Source organism: Leptonychotes weddellii, chromosome 4 (genome assembly GCF_054177405.1).
Source record: "Leptonychotes weddellii isolate Sample4059 chromosome 4, ASM5417740v2, whole genome shotgun sequence".
Taxonomy (NCBI): domain Eukaryota; kingdom Metazoa; phylum Chordata; class Mammalia; order Carnivora; family Phocidae; genus Leptonychotes; species Leptonychotes weddellii.
Genome location: NC_138372.1, coordinates 9,404,233 through 9,426,279, shown reverse-complemented (window position 1 = coordinate 9,426,279; position 22,047 = coordinate 9,404,233). Strand labels below are relative to the sequence as shown.

General features: G+C 40.3%; 1 protein-coding gene and 1 pseudogene across 2 annotated transcripts in view; one reads left to right on the top strand and one right to left on the bottom strand.

The window, feature by feature from the left end:
- Positions 1-9,302, top strand: part of LOC102744383 (cell division cycle protein 20 homolog pseudogene) — a 329,973-nt pseudogene extending 320,671 nt beyond the window's left edge. The window contains exon 2 of the transcript XR_014144688.1: positions 7,661-9,302. The product of XR_014144688.1 is annotated as a cell division cycle protein 20 homolog pseudogene (transcript). The remainder of the gene's footprint in view (positions 1-7,660) is intronic.
- The window catches only part of KAZN (kazrin, periplakin interacting protein), a 996,076-nt gene that overhangs the window by 641,853 nt on the left and 332,176 nt on the right, over positions 1-22,047 (bottom strand). The window lies entirely within an intron of this gene.

Below are 22,047 nucleotides of genomic sequence, written 5' to 3'. Positions count from 1 at the left end.
TCTAGACTTCAAATGACCTTCTGGGTCTCTCCTTTGTACATGCAGAATATGAGCTAAGGAAGGTGCTCATCTCTCAGGGAGGACTTAGTCCCCAGGTTGGATGTGGCCAAGGGAAATCTTTTGCAAAGGAAGAATCTGAGAGGGTTCCCAAAGGACAATGGACAGGGGAGGACCTTCCAGAGAATTGGATCATGGCCTTTTTAGGGAATGTCCCCTATTTTTGAGGAGGGAAATCTCACAATGTCTGCCTGCCAGGATTACAGAATTGCCACAGGCCAGTGTTTTTCCCCTCCCTGAACAGGAGCATTTACCATGCATACTCTATCCCTATGCTACCATTATATAGTGGATGTGAGAGAGACAGCTTCCTCATCTTTTTAGTTCTGGATCCAGATGCAATGTAGAGACTATCTCATATCACCCAGAGATCCTGGACATTGAGCTTAATGTCCTACCTGAATGGAGCTTTCCATAAGGGGTAGGGTATTTTGAGTGTAAGAAGGAAGGTGAACTATTTGGTGACCAGAATGATAGACTATGTGGTTACTAGTGCTAGTGCTATCAGTGTAGTTATTAGCTAGTCCATATTTTCAGGTCTCCTGCTGGGCCTATGGCTGGATCACACCACTCTGCTCATCCATCAGGTGTGTCTAGGTAACTTGATATGGCCCATATGCAATGCAATTAGAAGTACTTTTTAGGGGTGCCTGGCTGGCTCAGTCAGTTAAGGTTAAACATCAGACTCTTGGTTTGGGCTCAGGTCATGATCTCAGGGTCCTGATATAGAGCCCTGCAGTAGGCTCTGTGCTCAGCTCAACACAGAGTCTGCTTGTCCCTCTCCCTCCCCCTCTGCCCCTCCCCACGCTCGCACACATGTGCTTGCCCTCTTTCTCTAAAATAAATAAATAAAATCTTAAAAAAAAGAGAGAGCATTTCTTAGAGAAAGTCTTTAAGAGTGAATGTGTGATTTGCTATGTTCCCTCCCCCAGACATGGTGACTGGGTGCCACTTCAGATGGTGAAGACTCCATCTGTCTTGGTTCCTGAGTGAGAAGGCATTAGAGCTCCCCCAACCCCCACCACCACTACTATGACTCAAAACTGCAAATGGTCTGAATGAGAAATAAGGCTTTGTTGTTATAAGTCACTAAATTTGGGAACTAACCTAGTCTGTTCCTTTCCTTTAGATAAAAGAGGGGAAACAACTGATTTCAGCTGTCACTCCCCTATAACATTTGCAATCAAGAGGCTGTGTATAGAGTGGATTAGAGGCAGATGGGACTGACTCCAGGAGCTATTTGGAGGCTGTCTGGGCATCAAGGAAGGGCAAAGAGGCTGAAGTTATGGGTATGGGGAGGAGACCTAATTAAGCCTTCAAACACGAAAAGGAATTTGTTTCAGATAGAAGACCATTTTCTGTGGTTGAAATGCAGCTGGTTAGATAATGTCATGTCATCATCCATACTTTAGACAGCCTCTAACAAATTTGTTAGGATTGAGCACACAATGGATAATGTGAGCTTCAAAAATTAGGTCCTGAGTCTTCACAATCATATTTGGCTACAAAGCCCTTCCAGTGAATAAAATGTGGAATGTATTGTATTGAGGTCAACGAGCCCTTGATGGGTTGTGTTCTAATCCAAAGGGAGCCCCGTGAGAGTTAGTTTCTCCAGGGATGCCCTTGAATGAAGAGGTCCTTTCTCAGAATCCAGTGTCCACCTTATTCTAGGCCTGCAACTTCTGAGTCTTGAATTCTGGCACTAAGCATTCATTAATAGGAAATCTACTCTCTTTAATGAGTTGTAATCACTGAATTTGGACTATATGATTAATCATAGAAAAATATAGCTCCACCACCTGCCATTGGAAATTCCTGGCAAGATCTGAGTGAAACTCTCTGGAGATCAATGGTAATAGGAAATGAATGATGCTTTTATACTACACAATAATCATTTTCTGATCAAATAAATGCAAATGACTTTGACTGCACAGCTGGCTAGGGCTGTTTAGTGAGCCAGGGACAAAATTATAAACACTAGGTTCTGTTACTTTTACATTCTTGGTAATAAAATCCAGGTTTAGGCTTAAAATTCTGTATGTCCCTCTGTAATTAAATACCCTCTGGCTACACTTTCAATAAGAGCTACTCAACAATTAATAGTATCTTATAACCCAACATTCTCATTTGAATAAAAAGGAGACTGGGCAAAACCACTTCTTAGCACAGATAAAAATCTTGATTTTTTTTTCCTTTGTTTGGCCATCCTCAATACAAAACATTCTGGCTGGTTTTGACTTTCAGATGGATTTTTTTAAAAAAGACAAACACTCAGCATTTCCTTTGATTGTTTGCCTACACCTCGATCAATAAGTCTTATTCACCTTGACAAACCAAATTTTGTAAGCTATGCTGTACACTTCAAAGAGCCTGAACGAGCATTTCAGAAGTGGAGAGGGTGCTTCATGGTGCATTCTTGCCATTCAAGGCTGCAGGAAATGCTACTGTATGTTCTTCTGACTTTGTTAATTCCAGAGAACATAATTCTAAAAACAGAATCTCCCTACAATAGCTTAAAAACAAAGCAAAACCACTAATAACTTTTTAATTTAAAAAACCAATATTTTAAATAACGAAATTTTAGAGCTACAAGACTTCAAATATCTAACCCATTAATTTGAAAAACACGGAAACTGAAGTCTATAGAGTGCTTCAATCCAAAGTTTAAAACACTGTGTTTAGATATAAGCATGACTTTGTAGTTTGAAGCTTTATAATTCAAAGCAGGTGGTATCAGAGGCTAATTGAAAGCCTGCTGACGGTTGGGGTTTTTCTAACTAAAAAGTCACTATACTTAAATGCAAATGACAAAGAACAGGTATAGATAACTGCCAGGAAACATTTAGTTTTTCAGCATGGAACTGATTTTATGGTTGAAATTCCTCTTTATGTTTTGATTTGGTGGGATGGAGGATGCTGGAAGTCCCAGAGTTCAAATACTTGATGCTGGAATTGGGAAACATCCGGGTAAACGTTTGTGTGTAAGAACCTCCTGAGAGCCCAAGTGAATATAACTGCCCAGAAATTACGACTCAGACATTCCAAGATGGAATCCAGGAAGCTAGACCTTCTTGCCTCATCTCAGCTTGGAAAACACTGGTAGAGAGCTTCTATCTACCATAATCATGTGAATCTCCCCCTCTTCCTCATTCCACCAAAGGTGTGGTAAAGGTAAGACACGTAAAGGTAGGTTTCCAAAGAACAGTATTTGAGTTTGAATACTGACTGCACTTACTATCCCATACCCTGAGTTTCCTTGACTTTAAGATAGTGATAATAAAAAGAATAGTTGTAAAATGCTTAGCACCATAACAGACAAATAATAGACATTTAATAACTGATAGTTATTATTCTTTTATGATTTTAAAAATAATAGCAACAAGAAGAGCAACAATATTCTAACCAAACCTATACATAAGATTATAGTTGGAATAAATTATTAATGGATCAGGGTTAGGGATAAAATCGTCACATTTGATTCTGTTTAAAGATGTGTTCTATAAAGAACTTCTGCTTCCAGTCGTAATGGGAAAACAGGCAGCAGATTTACCCTCCTGCCATCAATAAATGGAAAATTGGACACAGTAGATGAAACAACAGTCTTCAGACATCAGACAACAGACAGATCAGATCTGTGACCCCTGAGAGAAGGGAGACAAACAAGGCAAGCCTTATAATTACCCTGACATTCTGCCTGGAGGCATACTGCAAACTGTGGAGAAGAGACAGGGGTCCCAAGCAGAGGACTTGAGCTGAGGAGACAGAACTGTGAGTTCAGAGAACCTGAGGGCTGAGTTCTGAAGAGGATGGGGCTTTGTAGGGAGAGAGGTCCAGAAATCTGCATTGGCGGGGTGTGGGGGGGTGGGGGTGGTTTCCCCTGGGGTCTTGGCCGAAAACAGAGATGTGCAGGTAGAGGATAAATCTCCTTGAGGCTAGCAAAGACCAACCTCTGAGCAGTGAGCTGAATAGTTCTGAGAGCTCACACAGGCTTGGGAATCATTTGATTCCAGCCAGAGTTGTCATTGGTGACTCTAATCACTTGGGTCATTTGGTAGGGACCTTAGAAAGACCATATATATGAGCAGTAGTTTAGGAGCATAAAGATGATGCTAGACTCACTCTACCAAAGCTTAAAAATAAGCCTTGAAAGGATGAAACTCACTTGCAAGTAAGTGAACTGCCCCTCAGAACAGAGCCCAACACTCTCTAAAGGAAGACAACAGAATCTAACCCCCCAAATGTAAAATTTACAATGTCCAGTACTCAATAAAAAATTACCTGACAGGGCACCTGGGTGGCTCAGATGGTTAAGCGTCTGCCTTCGGCTCAGGTTATGATCCCAGGGTCCTGGGATCGAGTCCCGCATCGGGCTCCCTGCTCCTTGGGAGCCTGCTTCTCCCTCTGCCTCTCTCTCTCTCTCTCTCTGTCTCTCATGAATAAATAAATAAAATCTTTAAAAAAAAAAAATTACCTGACAGGCCAAGAAGTGGGAAAACAAAACCAACAAACAAGAAAAAAATAAATAAATGATCAAAGAAATAGGTCCAGAAGTGGATAGAAGTGATGGAATTTGCAGAGGAGATTGAAAACATTATCTTAACTATTTTCAAGTTTTTGAAGGAAAACCTGAATATAATGAGAAGTTGACAATGTAAGGAGAACCAATGGAACTTCTAGAAATGAAAGTTACAATATCTGAAATTTAAAATTCATTGGATGGGATAAGCAGCAAGTTAAATATTAAAGAATAAAATGTTAGTGAACTAGAAGATGTCACTATAGAAACTGTCCAAAGAAAAAAAATAGCACAGAAAGAAAAATAACAGAATCTCACTGAATTGTAGGAAACTATCTAGTGGTCTAACATGTATTATGGGAATTTGGAAAAGGGATGAGACAAATATTTGAAGAAATAGAGTAAAAAATTTTCCAAACTTGATGAAGACTATAAACCACAAATCCAAGAAACTTAATGAACCGCAAAGGTAACACACAAAAGAAAACCATCCCAAGGGACAGCATAATCAAACTGCTGGAAAACACTAGCAAAGGGAATAATCTTAAAAGCAGAAGGGAAAGAAGACATTAAATTTAGAGGAACAAAGATAAAAATGACAAGAATCTTCTTGTCAAAAACTATGCAGTCCAGAAGAAAATGAGATCACTTTTTCAAAGGGCTGAAAGAAACATAGTCAATAAAGAATTCTAGAGCCAATACAATATCTTTCAAAAACAGAGGCAATATAAAGACTTTTTCAGACATACAAAAGTTGAGAGCATTTGTCATCGAAAGGCATGTACTATAGGAGAGATGAAATGAGGGTACCAATGAATAAAGAAGACTGTAAATAATAAATAGGTAAATTTTTTTTAAAGTCTCACTGTAAATTTCTCTAAAAAATAATTGCCTGTTTAAAGTGAAAATAATAGCAAGGTGTCACGCAGAAGTAAAATCTTTGATAACAGTAGCACAGAAAAAGAGAGTGAAAAAACAAGTTATTTTGGTGTAAGTAAGGTTCATGAAGTTGAGCTGTGACCACTGACAGCTGTATCATACAGACCACAGAGTAAACCCTAAAAAATAAATTATAACTAATAAATCAATCATGGAGAAAAAGATGGAACTTAAAAATACTCAAATATTTTTCCTTCTATTTTCTTCTTCTTTTTTTTTAACATATATTGTATTATTTGTTTCAGAGGTACAGGGAAGAATGAAGGGGGTTAAATCGGAGGGGGAGACGAACCATGAGAGACGATGGACTCTGAAAAACAAACTGAGGGTTCTAGAGGGGAGGGGGGTGGGGGCATGGGCTAGGCTGGTGATGGGTGTTAAAGAGGGCACGTTCTGCATGGAGCACTGGGTGTTATACACAAACAATGAATCATGGAACACTACATCAAAAACAAATGATGTAATGTATAGTGATTAACATAACAATAAAAATTTTAAAAAATACTCAAATAATCCAAAAGAAGGGAGGAAAAGGGGAACAAAGAACAGATAAGTCAAAAAGAAAACACACAGCAAAGTGGTAGACTGCTGCACACACATATAATAAACACACACATCAAAAGTGACTAAACGTTACAATTTAAAAGGTAGAGATTGCCAGACTGGATCAAGAAATAAAAATAAAAATATAAAAAGCAAGACCCGACCATATATTTTGTACAAGAAACCTACTTTAAATATAAAGATACAAATAGGTTGAAAGTCAAAGGCAGGAAAAACTTGGAGCACGTCAACAAGACTCAAGAAAGTTGCAGTAGCTATACTTTTTTTTTTTAAGATTTTATTTACTTATTTGTGTGTGTGAGAGAGAGAGAGCACAAGCCGGGGGAGCAGCAGGCAGAGTCAGAAGCAGGCTCTCCGCTGAGCAAAGAGCCCAATGCGGGACTCGATTCCAGGACCCTGGGATTATGATCTGAGCCAAAGGCAGATACTTAACTGACTGAGCCACCCAGGCGTCCCTGCAGTAGCTATGCTGACATCAGAAAAACAGACTTCTGCACAAGGACTGTTAATAGGGATAAAGAGGAATATTATGAAATGATACAGGGCTCAATTCATCAAAATGCCGTAACAATCCTAAATAACAGAGCTTTAGAATGTATGAAACAAAACAAGCCAGTACTGAGAGGGAAAGCCACATATGTACGGATATTGTTGGGAACTCCAACACTCTTCTTTCAATGATCAATAGGAGATGTGGACAGAAAATCAGTAAATATATAGAAAACGTGAATGACACTTAAAACCTATCTGACCTAAGTGACATTTATAGACTGCTCCAACAAAGAACAGCAGTGTATACATCCATTTCAAGTACACAGGTAATATTCACCAAGATAAATCATATGCTGAGCCCCCAAGGGAGGCTTTCAGTAAACGTAAAAGATTTAAAATCATGCGGACTATGTTCTTTCAGCACAATAGAATTAAATTAGAAACCAAGAGCAGACAAATGGCTGAAAAATTCCCAGGAAACATACTTATAAATAATCCATGGATCAAAAAAAAAAAAAAACAAAAACAAAAAACAAAAAAACCCCAAAAAACCCAAACCAAATCATATGGGAAATTAGAAAATATTTTGAACTAAATTAAAATTAAAGCACAACATATACAATTTAGGGATTTATAACTATAAAGAGGGGAAAAAAGGCTCAAAATCAATGATCCGAGTGTTGAATTAAGAACCCAGATAAAGAAAAAATTAAATTCAAATGAGTAAAAATAAGAGCAGACATCACTGAAACAGAAAATGGATAAACATTAAGAAAAATCAACGAAGCAAAACAAAAGAAGTCAACAAAATTAGTAAACTTTTAACTAGATTAATCAAGAAACAAAGAGAAGGCGCAAATAACAAATATGAGGAATGCAAAGGGACATCACTGGATACTACTTCACTAGAGATCCTACAGACATTAGAAAGACAATAAAAATTTGAACAACTTTTTGCCAGTAAGTTAAAAATTTAACTGAAATAGCCAAATTTCTTGAAAGACACAAATAAGCAAAGCTGATACCAAAAAGAAAAAAACATAAACAATCCTGAATTTATTAAAGAAATTAAGTTCATATTAAAAACCTGACCAGAACGGTCTGGGATTGGACCTGCTGGGGGCTGAAGGACTCGGCGGTCACCCACTCCAAGGACTCCTCCCTCTGCAGACGCTGCCATGGCGCAGTTCGTGTTCGAGAGTGACCTGCACTCGCCACTGCAGCTGGACGCACCCATCCCCAATGCACCCTCCGCACGCTGGCAGCGCAAAGCTAAGGAAGCCGTGGGCTCGCTCCCTCACCCATGCGGGCAGCCAACTGATCCCACAGCGCCGGCAGGACCCCAGGCCGAACTCCCGGCAAATCCAGCTCCAAGGCTCAGACCACTCCCAGCAAACCTGGGGGTGACTGCTATATCCTCCATCGCAGTGCTTCCCAGATGGAAGTGGCCAGTTTCCTCCTGAGGAGGGAAAACCAGCCTGAAGCTAGCCAGACGCCCACCAAGAAGGAATATCAGAAAGCCTGGGCTTTGAACCTGAACGGTTTTGATGTGGAGGAAGCCAACATCCTTCGGCTCTGTGGAAAACCACAAAATGCCCCAGAGGGTTACCAGAACAGACTGAAAGTGCTTTACAGCCAGAAGGCCACACCTGGCTGCCACCGGAAGACCTGCCGTTACATTCCTTCCCCGCCAGACCGAATCCTGGACGCCCCTGAAATCCGGAATGACTACCCGAACCTTGTGGACTGGAGCTCTAGGGACTTCTGGCTGTGGCGTTGGACAACAGCGTGTACTTGTGGAATACCAGGTCTGGTGACATCTTGCAGCTGCTGCAAACGGAGCAGCCTGGGGACTAGATATCCTCTGTGGCCTGGATCAAAGAGGGCAGCTACCTGGCTGTGGGCACCAGGAGTGCGGAGGTGCAGCTGCGGGATGTGCAGCAGAAGCGGCTTCGAAACATGACCACTCATTCTGCCCGTGTGAGCTCCCTGTGTTGGAATAGCTATATCTCGTCCAGTTGCTCACGTTCTGGCCACATCCACCACCATGATGTTCAGGTGGCAGAACACCATGTGGCCACACTGAGCGGCCACAGCCAGGAGGTGTGTGGGCTGCGCTGGGCCCCAGATGGATGACATTTGGCCAGCGGTGGCAGCGATAAGTTGGTCAATGTGTGGCCTAGTGTTCCTGGAGAGGGTGGCTGGGTTCCCCTGCAGACATTCACCCAGCATCAAGGGGCTGTCAAGGCTGTAGCTTGGTGTCCCTGGCAGTCCAATGTCCTGGCAACTGGAGGGGGCACCAGTGACCGACACATTCGAATCTGGAATGTCTGCTCTGGGGCCTGTCTGAGTGCTGTGGATGCTCAATCCCAGGTGTGCTCCATCCTCTGGTCTCCCCACTACAAGGAGCTCATCTCAGGCCATGGCTTTGCCCAGAACCAGTTGGTTATTTGGAAGTACCCAACCATGGCCAAGGTGGCTGAGCTTAAAGGTCACACTGCCAGGGTCCTAAGTCTGACCATGAGCCCAGATGGGGCCACTGTGGCCTCAGCAGCAGCAGATGAGACCCTGCAGCTATGGTGCTGCTTTGAGTTGGACCCTGCACGGCGGTGGGAGCGGGAGAAGGCCAGTGCAGCTAAGAGCAGCCTCATCCACCAAGGCATCCGTTAAGGACCAACTCATCACCTCAGTTGTTTTTGTTTTTGTTTTTTATTTTTCTAATAAAGTCATGTCTCCCTCTAAAAAAAAACCTGACCAGAAAAAAAATACCTTTATGCCGAGATGGCTTTGCTCATGAGTACTATCAGTCATTTAAGGAAGAAATTAACCAATTCTATTTAAACTCCTTCAGAAAATAAAGGGAACATTTCCCAACTCATTTTATAAGGTTGAAGTCACTTTTACATCAAAACTAGACAAAGATATTATATGAAAACTACAGGAATCCAGACTCAAAAATTAACATAATTGCTGTAAGTAAAAGCAATATATGTAAGTAATATATACAAGTAGTAATATACCATGACCAAGTGAGATTTATCCCAGGAAAGCCAAGATGGTTTAAAATTTGAAAACCAATCAGTATAATTCATCTTATTAACAGAATAAAGAAAACCATAAGGTCACCTCAACAGATGCTGAAAATGCATTTGACACTTTCAATATACTTCCATGATAAAAATTCTCAGCAAAGTAGGAATAGGAAAATTTCTCTAAAATGATAAAGGACATCTACAAAAAACCTACAGCCAAAATCCTATGTAAGAGTATAAACCTGAATGTTTTTCCCCTAGATCACAAATAAGAAAGGGATGCCCACTCTTGTCACTCATATTTGACATATGAGACTCTGGGCAATGCAGTTTGTCAAGAAAATGGAATAAAAAGCATATAAACTGGAAAAGAAGTAAAACTTTATTTTCAGATGACATGATCATCTGGGGAGAAAATTTAAAGGAATATTTTTTAAAAGCATCTATAAGTAGTAAATGAGTCTAACAAGAGCAGAATACAAGGGCAGTATACAAAATTAATTCTATTTTTATATGCTAATGAATAATTAGAAATTAAAATTTAGAAATATTTACAATAGCATAAAACATGAAATACTTAAGAATAAGTATATCTATATATCTGTAAATATATATCTGAATATTGAAAACTACAAAATATTGCCAGGAGAATTTAAGTAAGACCTTTTTAAAAAAATTTTTTTTAAGTAAGATCTTTAAAAAACCTTGATTTATCATGTTCATGGATTGAATGTGTAAATATTTTTAATGTGTCAGTTCTCCCCAAATTGATCTGCCCATTCAATGCAATACCAATCAAAATCCTATCAGGATTTCCTATAGAAATCAATATCATTTTCTACAATTTATATAGAAATGCAAAGGATGTAGAATAGCAAAAAAGAACAAAAGGGGAGGACTTACACTACCAGATTTGAAGATTCATGACAAATCTACAGTAATCAAAACAATATGGTATTGACATAGGATAGAATATAGATCAATGGAAAAGAATTGAGACTTCAAAAGCAGATCCACATATGTACAGCCAATTGATTTTCAACAAGTATCCAAGGAATTAAAAGGGAAAGGATAGTCTTTTTAACACATGATGCTGGTTGGGTATAGATGGGTATAGATGAATGAGCTTTAACCCTTACTTTACATCATACCCAAACATCAACTCAAAATGGCTTATAGACCTACTCATAGAAGCTAAAACAAAACAACCAGGAAAAAAAAAAAAAAAAAAAAAGGAAAAAAATCTCTGTGATCTTGGAGTAAGAAAAACTTCTCAATTAGGATACAAAAAGCATAATCTATAAGGAAAAAAAAAAGAATAAGGATTTTACCAGTTTTTACTTTCTGAAAGACCATTAAGAACATGAAAAAGCTAGCCAAAGACTACAAGAGAATATTTGCTGTATATTTTTCTGACAGAGGACTTATATCCAGGATACATAAAGAACTCTTACAACTCAACAAGAGCGTAACTCAAAAAAACGTGGGTGAAAGTTTGAACAGACACTTCACCAAAGTCCAAAAAACACATGAAAAGATGTTCAATATTATTACGCCATCAAAGATACTCAAATGAAAAATTAGTATCAAAGAGATACTAATACATATCCACTCAGATGAATGAAATTTAAAGACTGATAATATAAAGTATAGTGATGAGGTGGAGCTCCTGGAACGTTCATACATTGCTGGTGTAAAACAGCATAATTATTTTGCAGAGTTGGCAGCTTCTATAAGTACCATTTTCAATTAGACCCAGCAATTCTACTTCTGGGTATATACCCAAGACAAATGAAAACATATGCCCACACAAAAACTTGTGCATGCATGTCCATAGTAGCCTTATTCATAAAAGCCAAAAACTGGAAATAATTCCAATATCCCTCACCCAATGAGTGGATAACGAAATTGTGGTACATGCTTACGATGGAACACTATTTGGTAATAAAAAGGAACACACTACTGATACATGCAGCAATAGGGATGAATCTCAAAAACATGCTAAGCAAAAGACTTGAGACAGAAGAGTACATACTGTAGGATTCCATTTATATAAAATTCTGGCAAAGGCAGATCTAGTCTGTAGGGTTAGGAAGTAGCTCAGTGTTTGGCTGGGGCTGGGATTGGGGGCTGGATTTGGACTGTGAAGGGCATGAGGGAACATTTTCAGGTTATGTAATTGTCTTATGTCTTGGCTGTGGTGTCTCTTATCTTGATTGTGGCTGTGGTGGTGGTGGTTATACAAGTATATAGATAGTCAGAACGTATCAAATTGTCCACTCAAAGTGTGTGTTTTACTGGGCCCAAGGGTTGTATGTATTGTATGAAATTCATGGTAACAGTAAAATGGATTTTTAAAATAGAATACTATAATACTATCTATTTCATTGATCTGTTATTTATGTATTTGTTTAACAAATGTCTAGCTTCTGGGCACTGTGCTAGGGCTTTAAGGGAATTGCAGTGAATGAGACAGACAAGGAATTTGCCCTCATGGACATTTCATGGTGGTTGTGAAGATGGATGGAGAAGGAAATGAGGGGCACCTGGGTGGCTCAGTCAGTTAAGCGTCCAACTCTTGATTTCGGCTCAGGTCATGATCTCAGGGTCCTGAGATTAAGCCCTGCATGGGGCTCTGCGCTCAGTGGGGAGGCTGCTGGAGATTCTCTCTCTCTCCCTCTGGCCCTCCCCCGACTCACACACACACTCTCTCTCAAAAAATAAATAAATAAATCTAGATAAATAAATACATTGAAGGAAATGAATGTCACACAAACACCTGCACACGAATGCTCAAAGCAGCATTACCCATAGCAGCAAAAAAGTGGAATCAAGCCCACTGTCCATCCACTGATGGATGGATCAACAGAATTCAGTATATCCAGACAATGGAATTTATTTCACTGTAAAAAGGAATGAAGTTCGCATATGTGCTACAACATGGATGGATGCAGAAAACGCTATGCTGAGTGAACGAAGCCAGATACCAATGGCTACGTATTGCAGGATTCTGCTTATCTAAAGTGCCCAGAATTGGCAAATCCATAGCTACAGAAAGTAGATTCGTGGTCTCTAGGGGCTTGTGGAAAAAGGGAGAATGGGGAATGGCTGCCTGTGGTTTCTTTCTGAGGTGATGAAAACGTTCCAGAATTAGAAAATGGTGCAATTGTATAACCTCGTGCATATATTAGAAATACTGATTTGTATACTTTAAAAGAGTGGATTTTATGATATGTGAATTACACCTTAATAAAAAATTCACTTTTAAACCAACTGAACGTAAGGATGATGGGGACATGTCACCTGTAAGAGTTAAGAGAGGAGCTGGGAAGAAGTCACTGTGTGGGATGGGCAGGGAAGCCTCCTGAAAGGAGCTTTCAGAAGGGGCCAGGCCTGTGCCAAAAAGGCCTGGAAACCTAAGAACTGATGAGAATCCCATGGGACCAGGCCATGGGGTGCAGAGACTGCGATAATTCACGATGAAGTGAGCAAGGCCAGACCGTACACATCAGAGCAATGACTTTGGGGGACGCTTCTTTCCATTTGCTTCAATAAAAAAGTGATTTGGTAAAGAAGGTGTGGAAATTGTATGGTTCTAAATATGATCAGCTTCAAGTAGAAAGCGATCTTAGAAACTGTAGACAAGTCTAGCTGTAAGATGACCACAGTGGGTGTCCCAGGCTCCTGAGAACTCACTTCTCTTTTCTCCAAGGAGTATAATGTCTTCCTGATACATACACAGGGCTGTACAAACTCAGAATAACCAAACCGAAAGTATTTATATGTATGATGTGGAAAGAAATCACCAATGGGAGTTAAATTGTTTTTATTCAAGGCTAAATTTTCAAATCTGTATCAAATATCACAGAGCAAATGGCTTTTTCTAGGATTAACTGCCCAGTTACCCACTTACCCATAATTTGCCACTGATTAGAAGTAGGCAATTATCATTGTAATTTGTCTTTATTGGCCTCATTTTACACTTGAAAAAGCCAAACTATCATTTTTTTTTCTAGCCCTATGATTACTAACCCTTTTGGAATTCACACCTTATGTATTATTTATTTCATAATATCTCTCCATCCTGAGTGGTAGGTTTTATGTGTCTTTGGGATGGATTAAAATTAAACTAGATTTTTAAAAATTACTTAAATTTGTCAACATGCCTGAGTAAAGGGATGACATCACAGAGTATGTCATGATCTAGGCCAGAAGTTCTTCCAACAAGTTTAGGATTCCACAGATGGAACTTAAAATTAGGCCAAACTACCTAATTTTATACAAGGGGAAACCCTGGCCCAGAAAAGTGAAGTGACTTGCCCAAGGTGTCTTCTAGTGAATTTAGGGGACCAAGGGACAAGAACAGAAGAATGCTTTAAGGTAGTTCAATTTCTTTAAATGGCTTATAAAAAGTATAAGCACCACAAACAGGAAAAGCTGACCTTTTTTTTCCAGCTATGTTTTGGGGTAATTTGTTATGCAGAATACATACACAGAATTAGTTATATGGGGTGGATAAAATACACAGAATTAGTTATATGGGATGGATGAAAATCATAGCAAGATGAATAATGAAGTTCACTGGTTCCACTGATGAGAAGTTCAGGGAGCGATTAAGAAGGCAGGCTCCAAATGGTGCCTAGGAGGCTCAGTTTTTTCGAGCATCCAACTCTTGGTTTTGGCTCAGGGCATGATCTCAGGGTTATGAGATGAAGCCTATGTGCTTGAGAGAGGAGAATCTGCTTGAGATTCTCTCTCTGCCCTCCCCCACTCTCTCTCTCTAATAAGTAAATAAATCTTTAAAAAAAAAAAAGGCAGGCTCCAAGAGAGAGGTCAGACACAAAAGAATATTTATGCATCGATTCCATTTATGTAAAGTTCAAAATCAGGCAAAACTAACCTATGGTGTTAGACCCCAAGAGAGAAATTTTCCTTGGGATGGTGGGACGTGGGCGGTATGAGGTGTAGGAAAATAGCTTCTGGGGTCCTGGTGATGATCTATTTCTTGATTACATCCATCAGTGATGGCAGTTCTGGTTACCAAATGTGCTTCCTCAGTGAAAATTCATCAAGCTGTACCACTGTGATTTATATACTTTTCTTTTGTGTGGTGTATTAGTTGTCTACTGCTACCCAACAGACCACCTCAAAACCTAGAGGCTCAAAATATTTACTATCTCACAGGTTCTGTAGTTCAGGAAGAGAGCATGGCATAACTGAGATCTCTGCTTCAGGGTCTCTGAAGCAAGATGTCAGCTAGGGCTGCGGTCTCATCTCAAGGCTCGCCTGGGGTGGCTCTGCTTCCAACTCACTTATGTGGTTGTGGGCAGGATTCAGTTCCTTGTGGGCTGCTGGGTTGAGGGCCTCAGCTGCATGCCAGCTGTTGGCCAGAGACCACCCTCAGTTGCTGACCACATGGGCTTCTCCAACATGGCAGCTTACTTCACCAAAGCATGCAAGCCAAGAGGGAGAAGAGTGCTACCAAGATGAAAGTCACAGGCATTTGTAACCTAATCACGAAGTGACATGGCATCACATGTCATGTTGTCTTTTTTCAGAGAAAGAGCACGAGCAATGGGGGAGGGGCAGAGGGAGCAGGAGAGAGAGAATTTGAGCAGACTCCCCAGTGAGCGCAGAGCTGGACACAGGGCCCCATCCCACGACCTGGAGAGTATGACCTGAGCCAAAATCAAGAGTCTGATGCTTAACCCATGGAGCCACCCAGGTGCCCCCATGTGTCATATTCTATTCATTACAGGCAAGTCACTAGGACCAGCCCAAATTCAAAGGGTGGGGATTACACAAAGGGGTGAATACCAGGAGGGAGGAATCACAGATGAGAGTTTTTTGAAAAAGCTGTTCACTCTACACATTCTACTTCAATATAAGCTTATTTAAAAAACAATGAAGGCAAGCTGAGGCATCAGACTGACTCGGGTGTGAATCCCACCTCTCCCATCAGCTGGAGGAGGTTGCACAACTCATTAAAGTGCTGTATATCTGTTTCTCCATCTATTAAATGGGGTAATAGCTACCTATTTCCTAGAACTGTAATTTAGGGAAAGCAGGTAATGCCTGCAAAGCCCTGTTGCAGGCTCTGCCACAGGTTAAGTACTCAGTACTAAGAGTGGTTACGATTATTTAAAAGATATTCCAAAAGTAATTTTATAGCAAGGAGAAAAGAACAGGACCACAAGTAAGACATTTTGAGGAAACAGACTCTGAGATGTTAGGCAACTTGTCTGAACCAGGATTTGAACCTGGATGCATTAACCCCAGAGTCATTTCTATTTTTTGCACCCCCAATGGTAGGTTCTGACTGGCTTTCCCCTCTTATTTCTGTCCCCTCTAGGTCTTTGTTCACACTGCTGTCAGACTAACTGTCCTACCATCTTTCTCCATCTGAAATTCTCCAGCTAAAGATACCCCAATTGACTTCACTATCAAGTGAGCATCCTCTCCTCAGCCTACAGGGAGGTCTGAACTTTGTTCTAATATCTGGGGACTTATTTTCCTGCAGTTCTCTATCATATATCCTCTGCTCCAAGCATCATGAGCTCATTATGAGCCAAAAACATGTCATGACCCATCTGATCCCCACTTCCATACATTGGCACTGCTTTTCCTCTTCTCTAAATGTTATTCCCTTAAAATTTCTCTCTTTACATCCATCCATCCATCCACCCACCCACCCATCTACCCACCCATCCAATATTTATTAATCCATTTCTGGGTATCTTGCACTGTGCTAAGCACAGGAACCACTACAAGAAAGAATCAGGCATGACCCCTGCTCTCTAGAATCAGTCATATCTCAATTAGAATACACTGTATGAAATGCTATAGGAGAGAACAATAAAAACCTGTTGACATCCTTCTTGTGGCCCAAGGCTCAGCTATAATTTCTGGTCTCCATGATGCCTTCCTGATTATTCTATTACACTGATGCTTCTTCTCTAAATTTCTACAGCTCCAGGAGCTCCACTGTCCGTCTAATGGCTTCATGTAGAAAACTGCCTATAAGATGGTTATATGAGAAAGGGATTGTTAAAGCTTTATAGGGAACTTATTATGAGATACAAGCAGTATACAAATTGTCTTAATTGAATAATCCCAACAACTCCATCAAGTAATTCTTATCATGCCACTGTATAGCTAAGGAAACTAAAGATGTAGAGAGGTAAAGTGCAATGTCTCGAGGCAAAGAGGTGCTAGAGCCTGGACTCAAACCCAGGTCTATCTGACTGTGATGTCCTTGCCTGCTCTGAACCTCTCATTACACTCCTCTTGTCTTCCTGCAGCTCAATACGTGATGAGAACAGCAGCCAACCTTTAATTTTTCACCATGGTTACAAAGGCCTTTCCCATCCACTAATTCAAATATTTACTGAGTGATAGAATGATCTATAGAAGCCCCAAATAGGTCATCTCATCAGTAGGATGAGAAGCCTGATGGATCTCTTATCAAGCTTATCACTGTGGGCTTCCTTTGGTGTCAGACTTCTCCAAATAGTTGGCCACACTGTCAGGGTTGGTGCCTCTGTTGTGACAACTTCCCTCCAGCACAGCGTCCACGAGGCATCCTTTGGAAAGAGCTCAGACTGCCAGGCCTTTTACAACAAAACCCTCTTTTTCTTGGGAATTCTAAAATGTGGCAGTGAGCAGATGTGCTCACAGAGCCTCTGAATGCAAGCACAGACGGAACGCTCTGCATAGAAATTGTGCGTAAACTTCACAACTGGGGAACATAAAGATCTTTTATTTGCAGAAGTTGGGAGGTTGTAATTTGAATGTGTGAAATTGCCAATAGTCTGGTAAATACAACAGCCCACCAGCAGCCTTAAAAGGGAATTGAAACCGTTTTAAAAATCAGTGAGGTAGGCAATGCATGGGTGAGTGTGTTTTCTATGGAACCAATAGAGAGATTTATGTTAGATGCAAAATACTCTTTAAGTCACTGAGTACAAGAATGGGTCAGTAGGAAGGTGGTGGACTTGTTCTAACCAGCGGAGGCCTGCTGGGACTTTAGTCTGTTCAAAATCCTGTGGTGGTTCCATATTGCCTGCAGAAAGAAATTCATTTTCTTCGGTCTGGCATTTTCCACTCCAGCTCCAACCACATCTACTATGCTTTTCCTTTTGGCATCTCATTCTCCAGAAAGATTCCAGTTACTCCTACCTCCCTGGACATGGGCTCCATTTTCTCACCTCATGTTTCTGCTCATGCCTTCCTGCCTATAATATCCTCCTTGTCAACAGTACATGTTCAAATCCTACCCTTCTTTCAAAACTAGGATCTCCCTTGGCTCCTACCGTTTCCTACCACCCCTCACTGCAATCCAACCCATCTTACTGGCAAGTTCTGGTGGCTCTACCTCCAAAATAACTTAACTGGGAACTGGTTTCTCTCCACGGTTCTCATCCTTGTCCAGCACCATCATCTCTCCGCCTGATGGATTACAGAGACTTCCTCTCTAATCTCCTTGCTTTGGACTTGGCCCACACAACAGCCAGACTTTTTTTTTTTTTTTTTTAATGTAAGTCAGTTAATCCACTCCTATGTTAATACCCTTCAGGGGATTCCTGTAATCCTTAGCATCAAACCCAAATGCCTTCACATGGCTTCCAAGGCCCCCGAAATCTGGCCCTGGCCACCACTTTGACTTCATCCCAAAACTCTCTCACCCTGGTCACTCTGTTCCAGAACTGAGGTCTTGTGCAGTGTAACCAGAGAACTATCCCATATCTTATTCACCCTCAAGCTCCCAACGGTGTCCTGCACAGTGCCTTGTAACCGGTAGGGAGAAATCAATCTTTATTAGTTCAACAATACTTCTCCAACTTATAATTGGAGTTTTAGACAATCAGTGGTGTATCACAAAAATCTAGCCAGCATTTCTTAAGGGCTCCTCTGTTGCATTTTGGGGAAACCCCATTTCTTTTTTCACAATGCTAGTTGTTTTTCTTTCACATAGCTGCCATGTGGAAAAATAAATACATAAATCAGGCAAACCTACAGGTGGCATTGTTCTGGGAAAAATGTAGAGACTTAATTAGCAGCGAGACTCCACACATTTTGACTGGGCCAAAAAAATCAGGCTGCCAATTTCTCATTAATTCTTGTTAACTGCCTTGCATTCAAGCCCTTCAAGGACAGCATGTGTTTGATGAAATGGCCTCCAAATCTCCTAACAATTTGCTCGTCTTTAGAACTGCTCCCCTGGAGAGCATCTAATAAAACAGGAATCCATACATATCAGGACAATACCAAAGAAATTGGTACAGTTGACCTTCACACTTACTGCTAATCTTAGCTAATGCTTAGTGAGTGCTGATGAGGCCCCACGTTCTACTCTGCACATACTAGTTCATTTAATCATAAGAAAATCTTAAGAGTAAGCACTCCATTAGCTCCATTTTGTAGGCAAGGAAACTGAGACGCAGAGTAATTGGGTATCTTGGCAAAGTCACACAGCCAGTACTTGACAGATCCAGGATTTAAGACCAGTTAGTCCAACTCCAGAGCCTTTATTTTCAACAACTACTCTAAAAAATTTTGCACCTTTTAATTTTGACTTATTTTATTTTTTAAATTTTTTTTAAAATCACCTTTTCTTTTTATTATGTTATGTTAGTTACCATACAGTACACCATTAGTTTTTGATGTAGTGTTCCATGATTCATTGTTTGCATATAACACCCAGTGCTCCATGCAATATGTGCCCTCCTTAATACCCATCACCGGGCTAACCCATCCCCTCTAAAACCCTCAGTTTGTTTCTCAGAGTCCATAGTCTCTCATGGTTCATCTCCCCCTCTGATTTCCTCCCCTTCATTTTTCCCTTCCTTCTCCATCTTTTTTTTTTTTTTTTTGCATCATTTCTCACTTCTTTGGAATGATGCTAGTGTTTTTGATAGCTGTTTGATAACTCTAGATATCCTGAAGTCTTCTTAAGATGGTGCATTTATTTTTATTTTGTGCAGAATGATTTTATTTCCCAATATTTGATTTTACTTGGTGTCATTCTTGGTGTTAATATTCTTTGTATGTTTCAAAATTTTAGGTTTTAGATCCACCTTGAGTTGATGCTACTTTTCTTTTTCTTTCTCTTACTCTTCTCTATTTTTTTAATTTTATTATGTTATGTTAGTCACCATACAATACATCATTAGTTTTTGATGTAGTGATCCATGATTCATTGTTTTCGTATAACACCCAGTGCTCCATGCAGTACGTGCCCTCCTTAATACCCACCACCGGGCTAACCCATCCCCCTACTCCCCTCCCCTCTAAAACCCTCCGTTTGTTTCTTGGAGTCCACAGTCTCTCATGGTTCATCTCCCCCTCCGATTTCCCCCCTTTCATTTTTCCCTTCCTTCTCCTAATGTCCTCCATGCTATTCCTTATGTTCCACAAATAAGTGAAACCACATGATAATTGGCTTTCTCTGCTTGAATTATTTTACTTAGCATAATCTCCTCCAGTCCCATCCATGTTGATGTGAAAGTTGGGTATTCATTCTTTCTGATGGCTGTGTAATATTTCATTGTATATATGGACCACATCTTCTTTATCCATTCATCTGTTGAAGGGCATCTCAGCTCTTTCCACAGTTGGGCTATTGCAGACATTGCTGCTATGAACATTGGGGTGCATATGGCCTTTCTTTTCTGTGTCTTTGGGGTAAATACCCAGTAGTGCAATTGCTGGGTCATAGGGTAGCTCTATTTTCAATTTTTTTGAGGAACCTCCACACTGTTTTTCAAAGTGGCTGTACCAACTTGCATTCCCACCAACAGTGTAAGAGGGTTCCCCTTTCTCCACAACCTCTCCAACATTTGTTGTTTCTTGCCTTGTCAATTTTTGCCATTCTAACTGCTATAAGGTGGTATCTCAGTGTGGTTTTGATTTGAATTTGCCTGATGGCTAATGATGATGAACACTTTTTCATGTGTCTGTTAGCCATTTATATGTCTTCTTTGGAGAAGTGTCCGTTCATGTCTTTTTTTTTACTTGATTTTTTGTTTTTTGGGTGTTGAGATTGAGAAGTTCTTTATAGATCTTAGAAATCAGCGCTTTGTCTGTAGTGTCATTTGCAAATATCTTATCCCATTCTGTGGGTTGCCTCCTTGTTTTGTTCACTGTTTCCTTTGCTGTGCAGAAGATTTTATCTTTTTTTTTTTATTATGTTATGTTAATCACCATACATTACATCATTAGTTTTAGATGTAGTGTTCCATGATTCATTGTTTGCATATAACAGCCAGTGCTCCATTCAGTACGTGCCCTCTTTAACACCCATCATCAGGCTAACCCATCCCCCAACCCCCCTCCTGTCTAGAACCCTCAGTTTGTTTCTCAGAGTCCATAGTCCCTCATGGTTCGTCTCCACCTCTGATTCCTCACCCCCCTTCATTTTTCCCTTCCTGCTATCTTCTTTTTTTTTTTTTAACATATAATGTATTATTTGTTTCAGAGGTACAGGTCTGTGATTCAACAGTCCTACACAATTCACAGCGTTCACCATTGCACACACCCTCCCCAATATCTATCACCCAGCCACCCCATCCCTCCCACCCCCCACCACTCCAGCAACCCTCAGTTTGTTTCCTGAGATTAAGAATTCCTCATATCAGTGAGATCATATGATACATGTCTTTCTCTGAGAAGCTTTTTATCTTGATGAAGTCCTAAAAGTTCATTTTTGCTTTGGTTTCACTAGCATTTGGAGATGTATCTTAAAAGAAGTTGCTGTGGCTGATGTCAAAGAGGTTACTGCCTATGTTCTTCTCTAGGATTTTGATGGATTCCTGTCTCACATTGACGTCTTTCATCCATTTAGAGTTCATCTTTGTGTATGGTGTAAGTGAATGGTCAAGTTTCATTCTTCTGTATATAGCTGTCCAATTTTCCCAGCACCATTTATTGAAGACTGTCTTTTTTCCATCAGATATTTTTTCCTGCTTTGTAGAAGATTAGTTGACCATAGAGTTGAGGGTCTATATCTGAGCTCTCTATCCTGTTCCATTGATCTATGTGTCTGTTTTTGTGCCAGTACCATGCTGTCTTGGTGATCACAGCTTTGTAATATAGCTTGAAATCGGGCAACGTGATGCCCCCAGCTTTGTTTTTCTTTTTCAACATTTCCTTGGCGATTCGGGGTCTTTTCTGATTCCATACAAATTTTAGGATTGTTTGTTCCAGCACTTTGAAAAATGTCGTTGGAATTTTGATCGGGATGGCGTTGAAGGTATAGATTGCTCTGGGCAGCATAGACATTTTAACAATGTTTATTCTTCTGATCCATGAGCATGGAATGTTTTTCCATCTTTTTGTGTCTTCTTCAATTTCTTTCATGAGTGTTCTGTAGTTCCTAGAGTATAGATCCTTTACCTCTTTGGATAGGTTTATTCCGAGGTGTCTTATGGTTTTTGGTGCTATTGTAAA